General features: G+C 43.6%; 1 protein-coding gene across 12 annotated transcripts in view; it reads left to right on the forward strand.

Annotated features, from left to right (window-relative positions):
• The first annotated feature begins 23 nt into the window (after positions 1-23).
• OBSCN (obscurin, cytoskeletal calmodulin and titin-interacting RhoGEF) overlaps positions 24-21,013 on the forward strand; it is a 209,583-nt gene continuing 188,593 nt past the window's right edge. For 11 of the 12 annotated variants that reach the window (XM_080383729.1, XM_080383728.1, XM_080383730.1 and 8 more), the window contains exon 1: positions 24-15,012. The gene's annotated coding sequence lies outside the window, so the exon portion shown is untranslated. The remainder of the gene's footprint in view (positions 15,013-21,013) is intronic. The other variant, XM_080383724.1, reaches the window with a different exon arrangement.

Consider the following 21,013-nt stretch of genomic DNA (forward strand, 5'->3'; position numbering starts at 1 on the left):
TGCTTGGGTCTGAGGAATGTCTTTTGACCTGGATGCAAGATCAAATGTCACCCAGAGAGATGACAGAAGATATTAGATTGCATCCAGTAGTTGAAAATAATGGACAATCTTTAGTAAGTAATTCATGGAACATTGTGGGGTTGGGGGGTGGAAGTTATGGTGAATTTAGCACATTTTCCAAACGGATTCACTTTACTGAGTGTCACAATCAGGTTTTGTTGGCATGGAGGTTGGAGGCAGGAACATATAACTCCTTTAGGCTGAATGTCTTAAAAGACACCGAAAGACAACAGTTTTCAGATCACTGATGTGCAGATCTTAATGCCCCTCCCCTTTCCTCAATGAGCTGAACTCCGGTGTGTGGAATCTCTTTTATATTCTGGAATTGCATGTGGTGTGTCTATATGTGCACAGCAGGTAGGTATAGACGGCCATATAGAAAATGAAATGTACTGTTGATATATTGTGAACACTTGGTGTATTTGCAGTGTCAGCAGCTCCTTACAGACTTTTGAGGATCCCTTCTGTTTGGCAGGCAATAGCCAGCACTTCTTTAGCACTGAGGGAAATTCTTCTTGCTAGCATTTGGGGACCTTGTGCCAGTCGGTCAGGTCACATGGGCCGGGATTGCCCTTTTTTTCTTTCACTAGTAACAGATGGAGCATGAGCTGACTATCTCAGTTGTTGCTTACATAGTCGATAGGATTAATCCTGTCCTGCATAGTTTGTGAATGTATTTCTGGTTGCAAGTCAAGCATTGCACAGCTAATACAAGAATTCAGCTTGTTTGTCTTGTGGAGTCTAGTGTGAAATTTCAGACCTTGCAGGGATAAAAAAAAAGGTTCCTCAGTTTAGAGTTTAAAATTTCTAAGCGGTTTCTTTTCTGGTGACATGCATAAAAAATAATTGATGCAATTGTTTTTCATTAGTGGAAAACTTATTTCCATGGTGCTTTGAATAATTTAAATGTGTAATTTGCAGGCAAGGCATTTCCATATTCAATGGATCTATACGTATCAGTGTCTCAATACGAAGTTGCTTGAGCTCTTTTTCCATAGCTCGCTTTTGGAAGAGTTCCTCCCAAATTGACACCCCACAAACATTTTTGGTTCCCTTTGTCCTGTCACCCCCCGTCCCAGCTCCACAAGTTTTTGCATTTCCTATGTTGTGTAGGTGACCGAGGAAGAACGTACTGAAATTTTAGTGTGGCACCACAGGGCACAGGTGTTCTGCCTTGGGAGACCCAAGGGCAGGAGTGTCAGGAGTGGTTCAGGGGAGGAGGTGGTAGTGGCTCCCCAGGGCATCCATCACATCGCTCCTCTGAGGGTTTGGGTTGGGTGCGCTTTGGTTTAGGAATGATCAAGGGCTGTCACTTATGGCAAGCCACAGGAATTTTGGTTACCAAACAGCCTTGGTGCTGTCCCAGCCCTGATGCGTTGCATCATAACTTAAGGACCAAATTTGAAGTCTTTCTGTAAAAAAGCCTAATTAGGATAGTGGGAGCAGACCAGATTTGTTTGTTGGTTTCTGGATTTGAGCTGTCATCTTCTACTCTTGGCGGGTTCCTGTTGTTGCTGTTTTGGACTCATGTTTTTGAAGTTAATTTTGGGGACGCTGCAAGAAGCTTCCCCCCACCCCTCCTTTTTTTTTATTTTACATAGAGAAGAGGATTTCCAAAGCACTGTAATTTAGAAGATCATTAGAAAAACATCCGCCCACTGAGTGGTATTGCTGGTTTTATTCAAACGCAGCTTGGTTGCTTTGATACTTGTTCCAAAACACCTGTAATGGAATAGTTGCAACTATTTTAGTGTAACTATGTTGGCAACTTCCCTGCAGAGATACTTTGGAAAACAGTCGCAGTGAAATGTTTTCCTCGTAGCCTGTTACCCCTGAATTAGTCTGATAACATTTGGTATTTTATGCTGATTTTTAAATAATATTAACTGAAAGTATTTGAAATACATATTAGGCTGACCTTTGTTTAGTTGTTTAGTTTAATTGTACCGCTCTGATTTGAATAATAGTCTCATATAAAAATGAAAACACTGTGTTTCCACAGTGCTAACTCATTAAACTTACTGAGGAGATCTTTGATTTCTAGCCGATGAATCGTGCTGCGTATAGATCAATACATAGTTCAAGAGTGTTGGGTTGCAAAAGATACACAGCCTCAGTAAGTAGTGAGCTCATTTAAATACTCTTGAATTAGTAGTCCTAAAAGAAGCAGCATTCTTTTGCACTGTTTAAAGAACAAATTTTGCTGCATTGTATTCGTCTGAAAAATCAGTGCTACTGTAAATGGATTATAAACAAATGTAAAACTAAAATGTTTATTTGCTTAGGATCAGTGTGAAATGCAGAAGATAGACATCCAAATTGGAGAAAAGAGATTTATTATAAAGATCTCAGTCTGACTGCTAAAAGGGAAGCAATGAACAACTGACATTGTTCATAAGGTGTGTTTCAGAAGTGACAAGTGTTTATGTATGTCATCTCAGTTTGCTCTCTCATGTGTTGTCCCAGAAGTGGATCTCTCTCAACACTGGTGATACAAGGAGTGCTACTTCACCAGCTGTTGCAATTTTCTTCCTTGTAGCAGAGCCATCGCCTGCCTTCTAAATTTTACTAAAAAACACTATTTTATATTATATATGTGAGTAACTTCAGATTATATTACTTCTGCAGTTGCTTGTGGTATAGATTTCCCAGATCCTTGTGGCTTGGGTAAGTCATTACTGATGATAATAGGTAACTCAAATGCAGTTTCTCTCCCCACTCCCTGTGTTTATGACCTTCCTAGTCTGTGATGGTGGCTGAAAAATGTCTCTGACAGCAAACCATTAATGTTGCAGGGTAAAAAAAGCTGGAGATCTCGAACAAACTGCAAACTTGAATGTGAGGTTGGTAGATTTTTTTTCTTCTTTTAGCATAGAAGACATCAACATGAAGTCTTAACTCACTGCCATGGGTTTATTGTTTTGCTTTGGGTGGTTTTAAGAAAATTTAAAAAGTAGCAGTACAATATTTAATAGTTGTTTATTCTTTTTTTTGCAGATCTGTGTACAAATCAGGACCCAGTGTAGTCTCTACTGATTTTCACACCAGTGACAGGGAGAGAGATGCCTGTAGCGAGGATATGTGGGCTCGAATTGCAAAAACAGTTAAGAAAAAATTTGCTTGAATGTTTTAAAAGTTGTGTATGTTTTGAGTGCAACAGTGCATGTGTGTTGGAACAAATGTCAGCAACTGGCTACAAAGTGACTGACAGCTCACAAATACACCCCAAATCCACATTTGCTGTCAATTTTGCATACTCAAGCTTCAGGTTTCTCAAGGCAAAGGGATTTCTCTCCTTTTCTGTTTCCTCCTTTACATGCATGATTGCATTAAAGCTCAGGTTTCCTGCTGCCTGTTCACTCACAGATGTTCATGTGCATTCTGAATTACAGAGAGAATTTATTATGACATAAGTTTTAACCTTGGTGACAAACTTGTTTTGAGAAATGTAGATGAGATTCAGAGCTACTAGAAGATGCTTGGTTATATTCCCATCAGTAATTAAAATACAGTGTGTCTTCTGTAGCTAGGATTGAGTTTTGAATCTCACGTAGGCTATGTTGCATACATAGTCATTTAGCTAATCCTCTTCTATAAACCCCTACCTTGCTAGCTCTCAGGAACTATTTCTGATCTCTCTCGAATCTTGCTGTGCTACAGACATACTGAATGAGAGAGAGGTCACTCTGCTTTTTGTGGGGTTGAAGATGACTTGTCCGTTCTTGATGTGAATAAGGAAGAACTCAAGATCTGCTTGAGTTTAAGTCAATAGAGTTGTGTCAGTGTGGCACTAGAAGCTTGTGGATTATACCCAGTACAGGGTGGACTATAATCACTTGGAGTGAAAAATAAAGACTGCTGAAGATGTATCAGAACTTTAAGTAATGATGAGTGGGTTTAGAGGAGCAATCTAGCTGATTTGGTAGGGTAGTACTTTATTATTTGTGTGGTCTGCAAGTCCATTTTCAACAAATGCATAACCTGTTAGCATTGAGATTGTAACGCAGAAGGTGATTTTTGCATTATCCTGTTAGATCACTGGTATAGCAAAGCTTGTAGGGCAATTCCATCAAAACTCAATGTCCAAAAGAACAAACAACTTGTTAACGAGGGATTAGCCAAAAGAAGTCACAGGTATTAATGGGGGAAATAAAATCTGTCTTGCTTATGTCAGGGGTTTTTATCAGGATACGTGTATGAATGGTGCATTTTGATATGGTGACCACCTGAAAGAAACAGGGATGAGGTGTGGCTAGAATTCACTCTGTGATTTACACAGCCTTCTTGATTTCTTTATAAGAGTAAGTTACTACACTCTTGCAGATCTTAGACCTGTGTTCATCCAACATAGTGCATGAGCAGCTCTTGGGAATGGTGTTCTTTTATTGTCTGTGCTACTGTTGCTTTCCAAACAGGACAGTTTGTGTCAGCTGAGACCACTATTAAGCTGAGAATGTATGGTAGCAACAGCTTCTGTTTTCCCTCTGTTCACTGTAGGCATCATTGATCAGTAAGCAAAGTTATATTCCATTTTAATTGGAATCACTTCAAAATTCAGTCTGACTATCCAATTTACGTTTTGAAGACAGTTGCCGGCAGCAATTGAGAAGAAAAGCTGGTCTGAGGATTTATAGGTGTGTAAGCGAAGGCCTTCCTGGATGCTTAATAACCCTTTAAATTATTGATCTGGGTTCCAGCTGAGGAGAATATAAGGACTGAATTCTGCTGTGATATGGAAAGAAATTGCCTTACTAGGATTATAAATCCTTTGTGCAGACACTATTTTTTTTTCAAGTTTGGATGTGCATCCTGTTTTGACATAACCACACAAAAGCTCTGTAAGTGCCACTGACTACAACCTAGAGTTGTATAAATAATTTATGAATATGTATATCATTAGATAACTTGCAAAAATACTGTCTCAGAGTTTAAGGAAACACTTAAGGTACAAAAGCCAAGCTTGCCCTGGCATGTAGATCAAATGACACAAAGTCACCCCCCAGGTATTTTAGGAGTGACTGCAGGAGTCTGTAAATCTGATGACACTCATCCATGTTCACCAGGGAGAAGAAGGAATACACTCTCGGAGAGTTTTAAGCATTTAACACAGGAAGATTAAAGATTATCCTAATTCTTAATTTTTATAAGTTGTGCAATGTTAATGCCATTGCTATTTCAATACAAAGATATTCTTATGATTGAAATATGAAGTATTGCCACTGTTTATCTTTTAAGTGAAATTGCTCTTTTAATAGGTCCCTTTCAGGAGAGCAGATTTCAATTAAAACTTAGTGCTTGCTCTTTCCTTTTTTTCTGAGGCACCTTTGCCTGCCTTCCAGAGCATAATGGTAAAACCCAAACCCAATTATTTCTGCTTCCAAATAATTTACAAAAATAAGGTAATTTTAATACAGCTAAAATAATTAAGATAGCTTTTTTAAAAAAAACAACACCACAACACCTGATTGTTGCCCTCTGATCTAAATCTTCCCTTACCTATCAACTGGTATATTTATAACCACTTTTCTTAATTCAGAGCTGAGAATGCCCCTTCTCTGCCAGGTTTGGCCTTTGACACAGGTAGTGGTCATAACTGGGTTGTACTTGGATAGCTTGAGAATAGCGGTGTTGGAAGAAATTAGAGGTTAGACGTCAGTATTGGCTTCTCCAATGTGTCCAAAATAAGTAATAGATAGGGCATGCACTCAGTTCGGTAATCCCTGGAAAGCAGAACTCACCTCATCCAATAATAATGTAGTCATGAAAGCTTTATTTTTGAGTAGAACATTCATTGTCATTGATCACAGGGCAGTGTCTTAACAGGAAGGAAAATGCTGTCTCTGAGGCTACAAGTGCTGCTTGTGATCAAGAGAGGCAGAGAAAAGGCTGAGGTGACACTCAAGCATATTTTTTGGGTACCCGTCTATCCACAGCTGGACAGTGCTGATCTGTAGGCACTGGGATGAACTGAGTCACTGGGCAAGGTCTGCAGAAAGCTTGGGGTGAGGAAATAAAACAATTTTATCAATCCTGACAACTCTTCTGTAACTGAAACCACTACTAAGAGATTTTATGCATATGACTAGCTTAGAGCATCCATCTAATCCCATTGACATCAGTGGGTACTACCTGCACACCTACAAATAGACATTACTTTTAGGTAACTTTCTGAAATGGATTGAGCTTCTTGTGTAAAAGAAATTCTGTAAGGCAAATCAGCCTCTAACCTCTGACATCCTACTGTTGTCTGCATATTCACATACAAAAGCTTCTGACAGTTCCCTGATCTCTTGTTGAGACTGATGACTGTGTGTGATCCAAGGTAATTGTGTATTAAGATCTTCACTCAGCAAAGTTGTCCACAAACAAAAGAGTGCTTGCATCAGGATTAAATCCCAATTTATCCAGTGTAGTACCTTTTATAGCATGGTTAAAACCTTGCTGGGTAGAAGGCAATAGCTACCAAACTACTGTTGCTCAGTGATACAAAGCCTATGATGTAAATGCTTCTGGATCTAAACCTTCAGGAGGATGGTGGTTGGTCAGGGAGTGACACTGCTTGTTGCAAAAACCCCCCGCACTTTAAGAATGTACGTGTTTTCAGAAAGGATGGCATATTCAAAGATAGGGAGTTGTAGCAGAGGGGAAGTGATGGAAAAGAAGAAATGCAAAGAAAGATATATGTGGGAGGCATGGCGAGAGCTTAAAAGCAATGGAAGAGTTTTTGAGAAACAGTTCTATGAAAAAAAAAACAACACAGTGACTTGTTTGTACAAAGTATTATTTAGCTATGGCAACTGCACTGCCCTCAGTGGAAAAGTAGTAAAGCTGGTGTCTGTTGCTAGCAGCATGATTTTTTTCTTCACGGAGAGAATAAATCCATGGAGAAACTAGGGAAGCCTTATTCTCGGAGCAGGGAGGTTATTCTCTTTACATCAAAGGTGACCCACATAATATTCAGGAAGTACTAAGACAGCTTTCATGGACAGATTTAAAGGGGAAATCTCCAAGAAACATATTCTAAAAGAAGAGCTGGTAATGGTTTTAAACTGCAAAAGGGGAGATTCAGACTAGATGTAAGGAAGAAATCTTTTTTACAGTGCAGATGGCGAAGCGCTGGCACAGGCTGCCCAGAGCAGCTGTGGGTGCCCCAGCCCTGGCAGTGCCCAAGGCCAGGCTGGACGGGGCTGGGAGCCACCGGGGCTGGGGGAAGGGGGCCCTGCGCGTGGCAGGGGTGGGACTGGGGGGTCTTTAAGGGCCCTTCCAACCCCAACTGTTCTGTGATATCTGATCAGCTCATAGGATCATAACATAAAATAACCAAGAGTGTAAGGGACTTCTAAAGTATCTCCTCCTGTCCAGGCTCAAAGCAGGGCTGGTTTCACAGCTCAGAGCCTCATCCACTCTGATTCTGCCTACCTCTGGGTATCCCACTCTGGGCACGTGTTCCAGTGCTGCACCCACCTCAAAAGGAACTTTTCCCCCCTTTGTACGCATTTCAGGTACAGGTGAGTTTGAGTTGCACTCAGAGAAATGGTGATGCTCTTGTTTAGAGCGGAGCTGTGGTAATCAAGAAAAGTTGGTGTACTATTCAGAAAACATGGGTGTGACTGTTCTGTCCTAGCTGTGGATTAGGTGCTCTAAAAGGCAGTGTGTGCCTGCACAGAGCTGAGCACAGATACTCAAGCTAAGGCATGAAATAAAATCCAAATAGCAAGTGATTTAAGAATTAAAAAAATAATTTTGAGGTTATATAAGGGATAGGAAAAGATTGATTAATGGTTGGTTGAATGCTCAGTAAAGCAGGAGAACTGTTAAAAAATTTTGGGATTTATTTTTGTATGCTACAAAGCAGGCTGCAACCAGGTGTGTATCATAGTTGATGCCTGTAACAAAGGGGTAAATACTTCTGTCTCTAACAGGTAAGAATTTAATTAGAAAGTGCAGAACCAAAAAATGTTTTAAGTTGGGCCGGACCTCATGAAGTTTGTTGTAGAGTGTTTGTGGTATTCTGGATGGCGAGGAGATCTGAGGTGATGGTAGTAATGAAACCCTTGATGGTGGCCAGCATGCCAGAGGATCGGTGAAAGGTAAGAGTACTTCTGTCTTGAAAATAGGAGAGAAAAAATAAAAGGGGGGGGGGGGGGGGGTGGCGGGTGGCGCGCAGAACCTAAGATAATTATAGACCAGGTATTTAGAATTCCAGTCCCAGAAGGATACTGGAACAAAAGTAAAAACCTTAAAAGTACTGAGAATGTGCTAAAGAGGAGAGCCACAGTTAACCTGTAAGAAGCTTTGTCAGTCCAGTCTAAGTCTCCTATATGGCAGTGTGTTAAACAGAAAGGAAACAAAGTAATGCAAATTGAATTAAAAAATAAATAACTTGTCACTCTATGACAAGCTTGTAAACAGTTTAGGAACATGATCTAGAATTATGTGTTATAGAATGGGTGCAGAGCTTTATTCAGTGTGTGGTTATTGAAGATTTAATGTCAAAATGGAAGGATTTATCAAGCAGAACCAGGCAGGCTGTGCCATCAGCGCACTGATAATATTTTTACTGGAAATCTGAGTTTGGCTGGGCCTCTTGAGACTTTGGCAAGTCAGGCTTAAAAGTTCCACAATCACAGATGTATGAATGAAAAAAATATATGAAGTTCTCTGAAAGGGTTAAAAAATATAGTGCTCAATGACAGCATAGGAAACTGCTGCTGATGACCAGTTCTGTGAAGGATTTGGGGATTCTTGGGAAGCACAAGTGGATTTTGGATAAGCAACACCCGGCTGTTTTGAAATAGGCAAGAATCCATAATGGGATGTACCAGAGATGTGCTGCTGCCTAAGTAATCCTTCTGATCTTCCCTAGTAAGGCAGCAGCCGGAGGGCTGTGCTGGGGTTTGGTCCTCGCTCTTCTGGAGTTGGTCCAGCTGAGAGTGAGGGAAATGATCCGCAGGTCAGAAATGAATTAGGGGCATTCAGGGCAAAGAGGAGTGGAGATAGTGGTCTTCAAACATCTCTGGGCAACCAGCCAGAATGGAAGGGCACCATGTGTCTTTCCTGTCCAGGGTCTATGGTGTTAAACTACAAATTTTAAAATTTACGAATTTCGTTTAAATTAGCTACATAGAAGTTAAGAGCAGGAAAGCACACCAAAAAAAAAAAAGATGTAAGAACCTTTACAAGGTTTTTGGAAGCCTCTAACACCAAGCCAGGTAAATGTGTCACTTCTGCTTTTTTGTTGTCTGTTCACAAATCAGTTTTTCCTAAAATTCTGAAAAGCTGCCTTTAAAAAAACAAATCAACCCAGCACCTCTGTTCTTTAACTCAATATAATACTTAGATTTGCCTTCTTAATGTATTAATTTTCTGTCCCCCATGACTCTATTAATTGCCATTGCCAGGCATATTTAACCTTTTTGCTGGGGGGGGGAATATGCTCCCTTACATTAGCAGTGCTTTAGGGAACTGCTAGTGATCTAGTGATGCTTAACGCCGAATTAGGCGATCTTGTCTATCAGAAATAGATGCAGTAAGAAAAATAGCTCATGTTGTCTGTGGGTTATTTGTGTCTAAAATTTTTATTAGTATTGATTTTTTTTTGCTGAATTAATGTTAGATGGGGAGACAAAATATCAGGATTTATTTTAGTTTTCTTCAAAAACTGAATAAATACACCAGGAAGAAGAAATGGTGTCAGCTCTTAAATTTTTGTGCATTATCATATGGGAAGAAAATTGAATTCTCCTGCAGGGAGAAGCAGGAATCCTTTTGACAAAATCCTCCCATTTTATGCAAAAAATGTAGAACTTAAGAGGAATATTGAAATAAGACCTAATGCCTCAGGCCTTGCTAGTTATAGTAATTCAAAGAATTTAATTGATTCCTGGAGTAAAATGAAGCACAGCTTGTTTCAGTGTCTGTAAACTATGGTTAAATCCATTTGGCATCATTTTACTTTTAACTTAAGAGTTTAGATGAACAATTTTGGAGCTCAAAAATACAGTTTTCCAAGTGCAAAGAAAGATTTTTCTGTATTTTAAAACTGCATGAGTATAAGTTGCTATTTAAATCACATTTCCATGATGTTTGGAGTGGGAAGAAAAAAAAATGTATGGCTTTTTGAAGTACAAGAAGGGACTAATATTGTGCCTGATGACATTTTATTAGTTTTCATTCAAATTCAGATTCCTTCAACCCTTTAATCATTCTCTCTGTAAATTCAAACTTTTATTAGCTCGTCATACACAGATTTTCCTCTCTCTTAAACCTATGACATGTTGTAATTCCTGAGTAGATGAATAACTCATTGATACTGTAGATACTTCAGTTCATCTCATTTTGAGTGACCTTTCAGGGTATCTTGGGCAGTCCACTCATGTCAAGATCATAAGGACAAGTCACAGCATCCTAAAAGGGGTCGCTAGTGCGAGAACAGGGGTTGGTTATCGCTTGTCTGCTTCGTGCCTGGAGCGTGTAGTCCTGAGAAACGGCAGGCACCCTAAGGTGAGCTGCAAGGAGCTTACAGTTAAATGATAGAATCCCAGAATGGTTTGGGTTGGAAGGGCCCTTAAAGACCGCCCAGTCCCACCCCTGCCACGCGCAGGGCCCCCTTCCCCCAGCCCCGGTGGCTCCCAGCCCCGTCCAGCCTGGCCTTGGGCACTGCCAGGGCTGGGGCACCCACAGCTGCTCTGGGCAGCCCGTGCCGGCGCCTCGCCGCCCTCACAGGGAAGGATTTCTCCCTCAGCTCTGATCTCCATCTGCCCTCTCTCAGCGCAAAGCCGTTCCCCCTTGTCCTGGCGCTGCAGGCCCTTGGGAAAAGCCCCTCCCCAGCTTCCTCGCCGGCCCCTCTGGGTGCTGGAAGGTGCTCCAGGCTCTCCAGGAGCCTTCCCTTCTCCGGGCTGAACAGCCCCAGCGCTCCCAGCCCGGCTGCACAGCAGAGGGGCTCCAGCCCTCTGGCCATCTCCGTGGCCTCCTCTGGCCCCGCTCCAACAGCTTGGTGCCCCAGAGCTGGATGCAGCACTGCGGGGGGGGATGTCTCATGAAAGTGGAGTAGAGGGGGAGAATCCCCTTCACCTGCTGGCCATGCTTCTTGTGAAGCATCCCAGGACTCAGGTAGTTAAATGATGAGATAAATGCTCCATGACAATATGCCAACGGGGGGGGGGGGGGGGGGGGGGGGGCGAGGTGGGGCAATCTGGACAAGGATCCTCTTTCCCATTAGGTAAAGAGGTGACAACGTGCCAGGACATTAAACCCAATTTGTGTTCTTTCTCCTCGTACCATATGAAGCATTGTCCTCCCTCTGTTTTGCACCATCTGCTGACCAAAGTATGTTTAAAAGCCTTCCTTAAAACAAGCACCAGCTTCCACATGTCTCACTTTCTGGCTAAAGGCAAAATAAAAAAGATGGGTTTTGTTCATCTCTCTAAAAGGCACCAGATGAACCACGGAAACAAGCTGCACACCTGGAAGCCCTTCCAAAAATGTGCCTTTATTTCAAAAGTGAACAGGGTCAGAGATGGTGGTTTGGAAGCCAGGCAGAGGCTTTTGTCTCGTCATCACAGGGTTCCCAAGTGGAGTGGGTGCAGTTGCATTTGCTTTATAATTAGCATCTCCAGATAGTGATTACTGTGTATTAATTACTAATCCTTTTTCAAGGTTCTGGTGGTGGAGCCTGCATGGTGTTCGTTCTTTATGTCTAGCTGTATGGTGGAGAATTTTTTCTAGGATTTGTGTTGTTTTTCAGAGAAGCTCAGCCATGTGAGTCCGGCCATCAGTTACCAATAGTCATTGAGCTGCTAATCACAGAGGTGAAAATGGAACTGTCCTGGCTTTGTAATTGTAGTGTGTGCAGGTGGACCCTTATACACATTACAAAAAAAAAAAAAAAAAGTGGCATGGGTGAAGTGTTGTTTTCGAAGCTCATTTTTGAGGACAGCAATGTGTTGTAAAGACAATGTTTGCTCATTTAATCCCGTAAGAATCCACCTCATGCCTCTGGCCATCAATGTGCCCTGTGGTTTGCTGGATCTTGTAGTGTGGGGAAGTGAAAGCAGGTGTCTGGGTTTTGGCTGGGGTAGGGTTAATGTTCTTCTCAGTAGCTGGTACAATGCTGGGTTTGGGATTTAGTATGAGAATAATGTTGATAACACGCTGATGTTTCAGTTGTTGCTAAGTGATGTTTAGACTAAGTCATGGACTTTCCAGTTTCTCATGCCCTGCCAGTGAGGAGGCTGGGGGGGCACAAGAAGTTGAGAGGAGACACAGCCAGGACAGCTGACCGGAACTAGCCAAGGGGATATTCCATGGCGTAGAATGTCGTGCTCGGTATATAAACTGGGGGGAGAAGAAGAAAGGGGGTGCACATTCAGAGTGATGGTGTTTGCCTTCCTAAGTCCCCATTACGCGTGCTGGAGCCCTGCTGTCCTGAGGAGGCTGAGCACCTGCCTGCTGATGGGACATGGTGATGAACTCCTTGGTTTGCTTTGCTCCTGTGTGCAGCTTTTGCTTTCCCTGTTAAACTGTCCTTACCCATGAGTTCTCGCACTGCTGCTCTTCCGATTCTCTCCCCCATCACGCTGGTGGGGAGCAAGTGAGCAGCTGTGTGGGGCTGAGCTGCTGGCTGGGATTAAACCCTGAAGCAAGGTTGCTTCATGGGGGCTGGAGAAAATTTAATTTGCTTTGGCTTGCTCCAGCTGGGACACTGATTTATTCTAAGTTTCACGTTGGGGATAGACCTTAAAGTGCAAAGCAGGACTTGATAGGAGATAACTTCTTTTAACGTTCAGCTGGTGAGCAAATCATCCTGTTTGGAAATGAAGTGACATTGATTCAAAGACGTGCTCAGTTTTGTTACTAACAAAACTTGGGCAGCCTTTCTGTGTCTTTGGGAGGTCTTTGTAGGTTTGTTGGTAGCTATCTGCTATTCCACCTGCAGCTGAAACTTTAAACTGTCTTCAAAACAGAGGGAAGAACTGAGCAGAATGGCCAGTATCTTTAAAAGGGGAGATGGGTTTCACAAGGCTGTCCCTAAACATCAAATAAAGTTACTCAGCCAATGCACAGGCAGTTCAGATGTCACCTGAGATCCAGGTATCTTTTTTTCCTATTGATCCTAAAACTTTATGGTTGGTTTTGACCCACTCTGGGTAAATTCTGACTCAAAAGGAGTGGGGAGCATGAGGCACTAGCATGCCACCTTTCTGCAGTGTCCCAAGTTTGGTCACCAGTGAGCAGCATGTTGCTTATGGTTAGATTTGAGAGGTGGTGGGTCCTTCTATCTTCCTCGTCAAAGAGCTTCCAGTGAACACTACCCTTTCTCTTCTGCCTTTGGAAGATGATGGTATATCACACTTGCTGTGGCTTTTTCTCTTCCATCCCTGGCACATTGTCCAGCAGGTGACATCCCTGCTGTCTCAGCAGGTCACTGCATGGGATGAAAGATGAGCTGCTTCTAGACCAACCACTGCCCAGCAAGAATCTGTGGAGAAACCAGCTCTAGGACAGCTTGAATGTCTCCTGCTAGCCAGTGTCCTTGTCCTTAATCATCCCATTGTATTAAGTTAATGATGTCCTCCTGATCTTACTCATCCTCACCTTCTCCTCAAGCTCTGCTTTCAAGGAGATCCCACCAGCACTCAATTCATGCTGGATCTCTTCCACATTTCATTTTTCAGTAGCCAAATGCCCTGTGAACCCAATGCAAGACTCGGAGGCTTCAAGAGTTGCACACAGGAGGAATCTCAAGGCAGAAACGGCCCTTCCTCTGCCCTGATAATAGGACACTGTAGCTGCTGTGGTTCCCTGTTTGTTCCCTCTGATTCTTTTCACCCCCCTGCTTTCAAAATCTCAAATAAAATTGCCTTTTGCTCTCCTGCTGCTGTTTTTGTGCCACTGAAAACTGGGTGAGCACAACATACTGTTGTATGCTGATCCACACCCTTGGACTGTGCAGCATGTTATCTGCTTTGTTTACTGACAAAAATAAGCTTGTATTGTAGTTTACTCCTGATAGTCGCGCAGAGGTAAAGTGGTTGTAGGAGAGCCTGCTGGACTCTGTTCTAGCTCCTGTATCGTTAGCAGGAATGACATTTAAATTCAAAGTACTTGAGCCTCAGAGATGCGATGTATGTGCAACTCGTGCCATTTTTGCAGGCACTTCAGATTCATGTGGCAAAAAGGTAGGGAGAGATATTACGTGCAGAAAGGGAGAGATAGACTAAGGTTTATTAACTTGCTGTTTATTCACCATTGTAACAACTCTTGCCTGGGAGGTTATAAATAAACCTACTATTGATCTGATGCCTTTGGAAAAGAATTCCTGTCTAGCATGCGATGCTGATAAGTTGGCAGCAGCCTGTTCCTGAGTCCCCATGTCACATTTATCACTTGGCTTTGGGATGGACCCTTGAGGAGTGGTTCTGACCCACCCTGTCACCACAGCCTGTCGTGTCCCCCCCAAACATCCCAAACATACACACTTCTGATGGTTTCCCCCCCGCCATCTCCTGCTGCTGGATGGTCCCAGTGAGTCCCTAAAACGATGCCCTTTCGCCTCTCTCCTGCAGGAAACCTAATCTCCCCAGCAAATGACACCCAGAGCTATTTTGGAGCTGGACTGCAGAGGGGAAAGCAAAGCACGTCAGCAATTTGACTGGAGGAGGACAACCCAGCAGAGGGGTGGGGAGCGGGGGCGGCACAGCCTAACCCCGAGCAGCAAAGCCACTGCCAGGGGACTTGGGGAGACCTTCTGCCGCACATCACTGCCATCGCTGGGGTTTCTGTTTTATTTTCCTGGAGGGGAAAGGGGGGGGGGAACAAAAACCAGCATGGTCTCCCCATGTCCCCTGATCCCTTTTTCCCCCTTCCCCCTTCTGTCATCTCAGTAGGAATTGGCTTTTTCCTTACCCTGCCCAGAGCTTTGTTTCTCCTCAGACTCAGACAAGACTCCAGGTAAGACCTAAAGAGAAGTGGACTTGGGGACGCTGGTATCCAGCAGAAAGTGGAGTGGTGTTTGTAGCCGAGGGAGGGATGAGGTTATTTCTGTGTCTGCTGGAGTGTGTCTTGCTTTGTGAAACCTGTGTGAAGATGGAGCTGAAGGTACAGGTAGTAAATCCATCCTTCTTCTCCTAACTGAATATGGATTGCTTTGCTTAATTACTTCTGGCCATGTTATCACAAGGGCAAAGATCAATCTCCAGAGAATAGGAGAAAAAAGAGGAAAATCAGATTTAAAGCTGTTGACTCTACTGAATACATTTTGTCCCCAAACTGGAGATGGCAGTATGCATGGAGAGCCTGGAAAAATCATGGTTCCTGTGGAGCGGTGGCACCAAGGAGTGTTTTCAAAGCTTTTATTTTCAGGGCATAATTTCAGTGCTACTTTTCTCTTCAGCAAGGGCTTTTTTTCCTCTGAGCTTCTCTCCGGTGTCAATACCAATTGACACTGCAACCCCCCACTCTCCTCACTTTTCTACAAATGGCTCTGATGAGAGATGGAGCTCAACAGCTGAGGCTATTTTCAGCCCTACAGCTCAATGGGGTGGAGTGGCTGTAATGACAATGACGTCCACTTGTTAAAATACAAGGGCTTAGGTCAGAGCCTCGCTGCTAATTGCCACCAAGGGAATTCTTGGTCTCTATGGGAGTTGCGATCTTGCAACTCCCTCGCGTAGGAAATTACGTGCTAAAACTGGAGGCAGTGTTTCTAGCTTGATACAAGCAAATTTATTTTTCTGTTAATGTAAAGGATTGAAGAGTGGCAATGGTTTGCTTCGGTGCTGTTAGGAGCCTGATTTATTTGTGCAAGGGAGAGAAACATACATGCACTTGTGCGTGTCTGCACACAAGGAGGAAACGTGCTAGTGCAGCTGTAGCACAGTGCTGCCAGGTTCAGGCGTGTAAAGGATCTAGCTTCCTAAACCACGAGGCCGATAAAGGAAAATAAATCAGTGTGAAGCTGCTGTTTCTCTGAAACTGTAAAGCTCACCTGGCTCAAGCTGTCAATCTTTGTCATCCGAGCAAATGCTGGGGGGTACCTACAGCTGGGATTCTACCATAGCTGCTCCTCTCCAAGGGCTGTGCATAAAGCAAAATCCAATTGGGTGAAATTTGTGATGAAATGGCTGGAATTTACATCACTCCTTTGCTGTCCCCAGGGTGGCAAACCCAGAATTTCTGTCTTTTCCCTCCATTTGTCTCCAGCCTTCTCACCCTCACAGAGCAGGAATGAGCACCACTGTGTGCCTGAGACCTCCACTATGCTGTAGCCTTTTCTTACACATTGTCAGAGCAGCCTGGGTGCCTTTGGGCTCAGAAAAAGAAAAGGAAAAGATGCTGCCATGGAGTCTTGAGGGGCTGATCAGAGCAGGTTTAGCCCTCTGGAAGTTTCTGGGATTGTTTTGTAGCTCCATTTAGGTGGGAATATGAAATGAAACCCCTATGCTGCAGCAAAGATCAAGGAGGAAGAAGTTCCTTCCTTGCATGGAGCTTCTTGAAACTATTGATGTGTTGATGGAAAGTGATTGCTGGCCATATGGTTAAAAGAGGAATGAGCTTTCTGAGCAATAGGTCTGTCTCTGATTCAAAGAGGAGAAATAAGTGCTTTAACCATATAAATCACCTAAGTGGCTTCAGTGTCCCATGTTTTACATGAGGTGTGTGCTTGCTTATGTGACTGGAAGGTGATCTGACTGCCTTGCCTGGTAGCATGCACAAGCCATGCAATTTGTTCTTGTTTCTTTTTGGAACTTTCTAGTGGTTTGTTTGACTTTTTTTGTTTGCTACCAGTCATTGGAAATGTTGATAGAGGTTTAATAGTGGGAGCATGAGGGGATGTAGGTCCCTTCCTAGTCAGTGGTGCGTATTTAGCCCTACCCTGAAGGTCAGAAATGTAAGATTGTCTTGCTTTGAGCTTAGCCATCTTTTTGCTGAGGGCTCCTCACCAAATTTAACAGCATGTTACCCACTGACCTGTTGTGAAATTTCCCTTAACATCTCCTGTGGACTTCGACTTACTATGGAGGCAATAGGTGACAAGGAATGCAAACAAGTCTTACTGTGAACTGAGTTTGGACCTTATTGCAATAGGCTTAGTTTATTGCAGGTACTCCATGTCTGACATCTCCTACAGTGCATGGAGACCAATCCTGTAATCCACCGTAGAAAGCCCTTCCATCTGCTCATCAAATGACCTTTGAACATGCCAAAATCTGTTGTCCCTCACTGAAGTGGAAATCAGAGTAGCCCAAGCTAAGCTCTGAGTCCAGCTCCTGAGTGACAGATACCGTTCCTGCTCTGATGAAATGGGCATCAGATAAATTCTGCCATCTTGGATTAGTGCATTGGCGCAAATCTGTACTTACACCTGATTCAGAGATGTAACCGGCATGTAGCACTGGGTGTGCTGGTGTGCATTTCACCCCTAAAGCACGCTGTCTGGTATGATGGCTTGTAGGTATCCATCGGTGCCCATCTGATGTCACTAAGCTTGCAGCTGACACCGAATACTTGTGCTATTTCAAAGTTGTCCATTCGCTGGGAGGTTGTTGGAAGGAGCAGGGCAGCTGGGTTACTGCTGTTTTCCCTCAGCAGAACTTTAAACATCAAAGGAAATCCACACTTCCCATTTGATGACCCATCAATTTCCCTTCCCACCCACAGATTCTGTTTCCTGATGGGTTTAGGTGGAACAATACATGCAGCTTTGTCATGTAAACTACAGTAATACAGGTGCTGCCTTGATTTTTATCTGGAGCTTCTGTTTTAGTGATGTTCTTTGAAAGCTCAGGACCCAGAGGGGGGGTTCCCTGTGAATCTTGCCTTTCCCCTTAGGAAAGGAAGGAGTGCAAGGCATCGCAGCTGGCATTGCAGAGAATTCCAGGAAACAAACTCTAAAGGCAAGAAAAAGACCCCAAATCAACAGTTTGCTACTTGGGCAAAGAAAGGGTAAAAGGGGATTGAGAAAATGAGCAAGCAGGCATGTGGTGGGTCTTAACGTGGTGTTGAGAGAAACTCTGTGCTGATCTGTGCTTGGACTTTAGTGATCTTTTAGGTTTAGGTGCATGTCCTCTCCTGGGGTTTGCATTCTCAAAGTCTCAGAGTATGCAGGTGTGCTACTTGTGGCCACATTTGTCTTGGGAATATTTTATGAGCTGGATTGCACCGTGATTTTGGCTCAGAGTCAGGGTGAACAGGATTCCCTTTCCAACCCTTGAATTGAAAGATTTGGACAGAATAACCTTCCACCCCTGTCTTCTCTCATGCCAAAGAGCATCATTGCAGGCTTCTGACTGATTGGGGGGGGTCAGTATGCTGCAGTGTGGGACCCCTGTCTTCTCAGAGGCTGTTGAAGGCTCTCTAGATGCATCTTAATGTCGATGAAGCAATGTGAAGCCAACCCGTCAGCCAGTGCAGCACAGTGAATCGCAGGAGGCCGAGAGAGTGATGGCAGCAGCATCAGGACTCCCCATCAGGACTTTCCATCTCCTGATGACTTTCCTGATAAGCACCACCTCAGACTACTCCAGCAGGAACTGGGGTAGTCTGTGGTTGTTCCCACTGCAAGGGGTTTGTTTGCTTGTCTGTGGGGAAGCAGCTGCAGGGCAGAGGCTGACAGCGGTGAGGACAGGAGTGGGTAGGAGGCTTTGCCCAGCTGCATGGCTGTGTGTTGGTTCCTGGGCAGTTTGATTCATTTGCATTATCTGACAGGTCTGTGCACTTGTGCCTCTTTCCCCCAAACATAAAACAGTGAAAATTTGAATGAATAAAGACATAAGTAGAATTACAAGGGCTGCTGCTTTGCCTTCGGCATGCTCAGAAATACCCAGATGGGAATGTGCTCTCTGCTGCAAATGATTAATCACAGAGGGATTACAAGGGGAAATATGACACTGGTAAATGTCTGAGATTAATTGGAAAGGGCATCTGCGCTGACTAGGTTTATTCATTCTTTGTTGTCAGTCCCATCACTTCCAAGGGTGCTGTCCTGGCACTTGCAGAGAGTTACTATTTTTTTAAAAGTTTGAATGTACATATAAAGAATCTGAATTACTGTAATTGTTTACTAAAGTGACCAACAAGTTACACCATAGAAATATCACATCTTGCCCTTTCAGTATGTTCACAAGGCTATCCTCTCCCTCTTACTCCCAAAACTATTTATTGGCCTAATCTAGTGTGGTACATTTTATCCCATTTAAACATATAAAATAGTTTATCTAGTGCAGCCTATCTAAACAGTTTGATCTGACTATTACTGATCTTCACCCTTGCTGTAGATTAGAGTTGCATGTCTGTTACTGGATTTTATGCTATCAGCACCCATAAGGCAAGGTTTTTACCCCTCTTTTCAGAGGGGGATTGAAGATACGTGAGTCTGAGTGACTTTGTCATGATTATAGAAGTAAGCCAATGGCAGAGCAAGTAATAAACCCTGCTTTTCTTTCCTACCATGTCAGAAATTAATCTAAAATAATACTGATGAGCATGCACTGTTTTCACTGATCCCTGGATTTTCTTCTGGTGTCCTGGTCATTTGTAACAGTGTAAGAACCACAGACTGTGCAGCCACGTGGTGAAAGCTGGTAAAGAGCAGGCTGTAGGTGACAGCGTGGGATGCAGGGTCTTCACTTTGTACTAGCAGGTTTGTGGACCCAGTGGCTTGTACCCGATGGGAAGAAGTGAGTGCCAACACACCAGGCAAGTGTTTGGGAGCAGTGGGAGAGGGAGGCTGGACCTTGAGGCTGTGGCCACTGGAAAGCAGCATCTTGGATGGATTTGCTGCACCAGTCTGGCTCAGGAGCACAAAAGCAGTAGGCACCTGATGCAGCAGCTTCCCATTCTTTTAACTCTTCTTGACTGTCAGAGATGCCAGTGAGCAGTTGGGTCTTGTTTGGGTGCTGTTTAGCACAGGAGGGCAGGGGAGGAAGATGCACAAGACCTTTAGGAAGTAAGCGGCATTCCTGCTCCCGCCCTTGTAAAAGCCAGGCGTTCAGAGCACCCACCATGCTCCCACAGAGCAGAGCTCTCCTCCAGGCACCGATGTGTCTCCTGGGGACCAGGCAAGGAAAACGACACACAGGTGGTTTGCGGGAAGCCAACTGTTTGCCGAAAGGTCACTGGCTGGCTCCCAAGCAGGCACCTCTTGTGTCTGTAGCCATCTCTGTGCTCCAGGCACTTCTCCATGTTATGTAGAGCCCACTCTGAAGAAGTGGAGTAACTTTATTTTATGCTCTATTTGATGCTATGGATTTGAAGCTGGAGATGAGTCAGTGTGACACATCTGTCAGGAACAGCTAGGGATCTAGGGAGGATGGGACATGGCAATGTCTTCTGAAGATGGATCCAAGTGCTTTAATGACATGGTGCGTCCTGAAATTCAAGCTAATGGCTGGGAGGGATTAGGGCATGAGCTCTGAGTCTGTGTTGTGATTGTTAATTCTTGGTTAATGATACTACTGGATTCTCCAGAGTTGAATTTGAATGCCAGCATCCCCCTCTGAACTTTTAAATGGTCCTTCCCCAAATTAGCAGAAGACTTTGATTGCCCATCAGTTGACTTCAGTGGAAATTTCCACTGACTTCAGTGTACTTTGGCTCAAGCCCAAGGCTCATCTCCTGCGTCTTCTAACCATTCATGCAGCTTCTTTGCTTGCAGCTTTGTAAGTGTTTACGGAAAATACATTTTAAAGCTGAAGTGAGGACAGAGGCTGAGGGTAGTAAGAGGGACTGAAGAAGTGCAAACTGCTTCACAGACTTCTAGACCATTTTGAGAACAAGGGAGAAATAGTTCTGTATATTCATTGCAACTAGTATTGAAGGTGGCTACCCAACAGAAAGCCAATTGATCTTAGCACTAATGACTGCAAGTCAGTCATTCTTTGCACTCTTAGTGTTTACTAAGAACGACTTTTCCCCCCATTTTTTTTTCCAGAGTTAAGCTTTGAAAGCATTT

The sequence above is a fragment of the Falco punctatus genome (assembly GCF_963210335.1).
Source record: "Falco punctatus genome assembly, chromosome: 4".
Taxonomy (NCBI): domain Eukaryota; kingdom Metazoa; phylum Chordata; class Aves; order Falconiformes; family Falconidae; genus Falco; species Falco punctatus.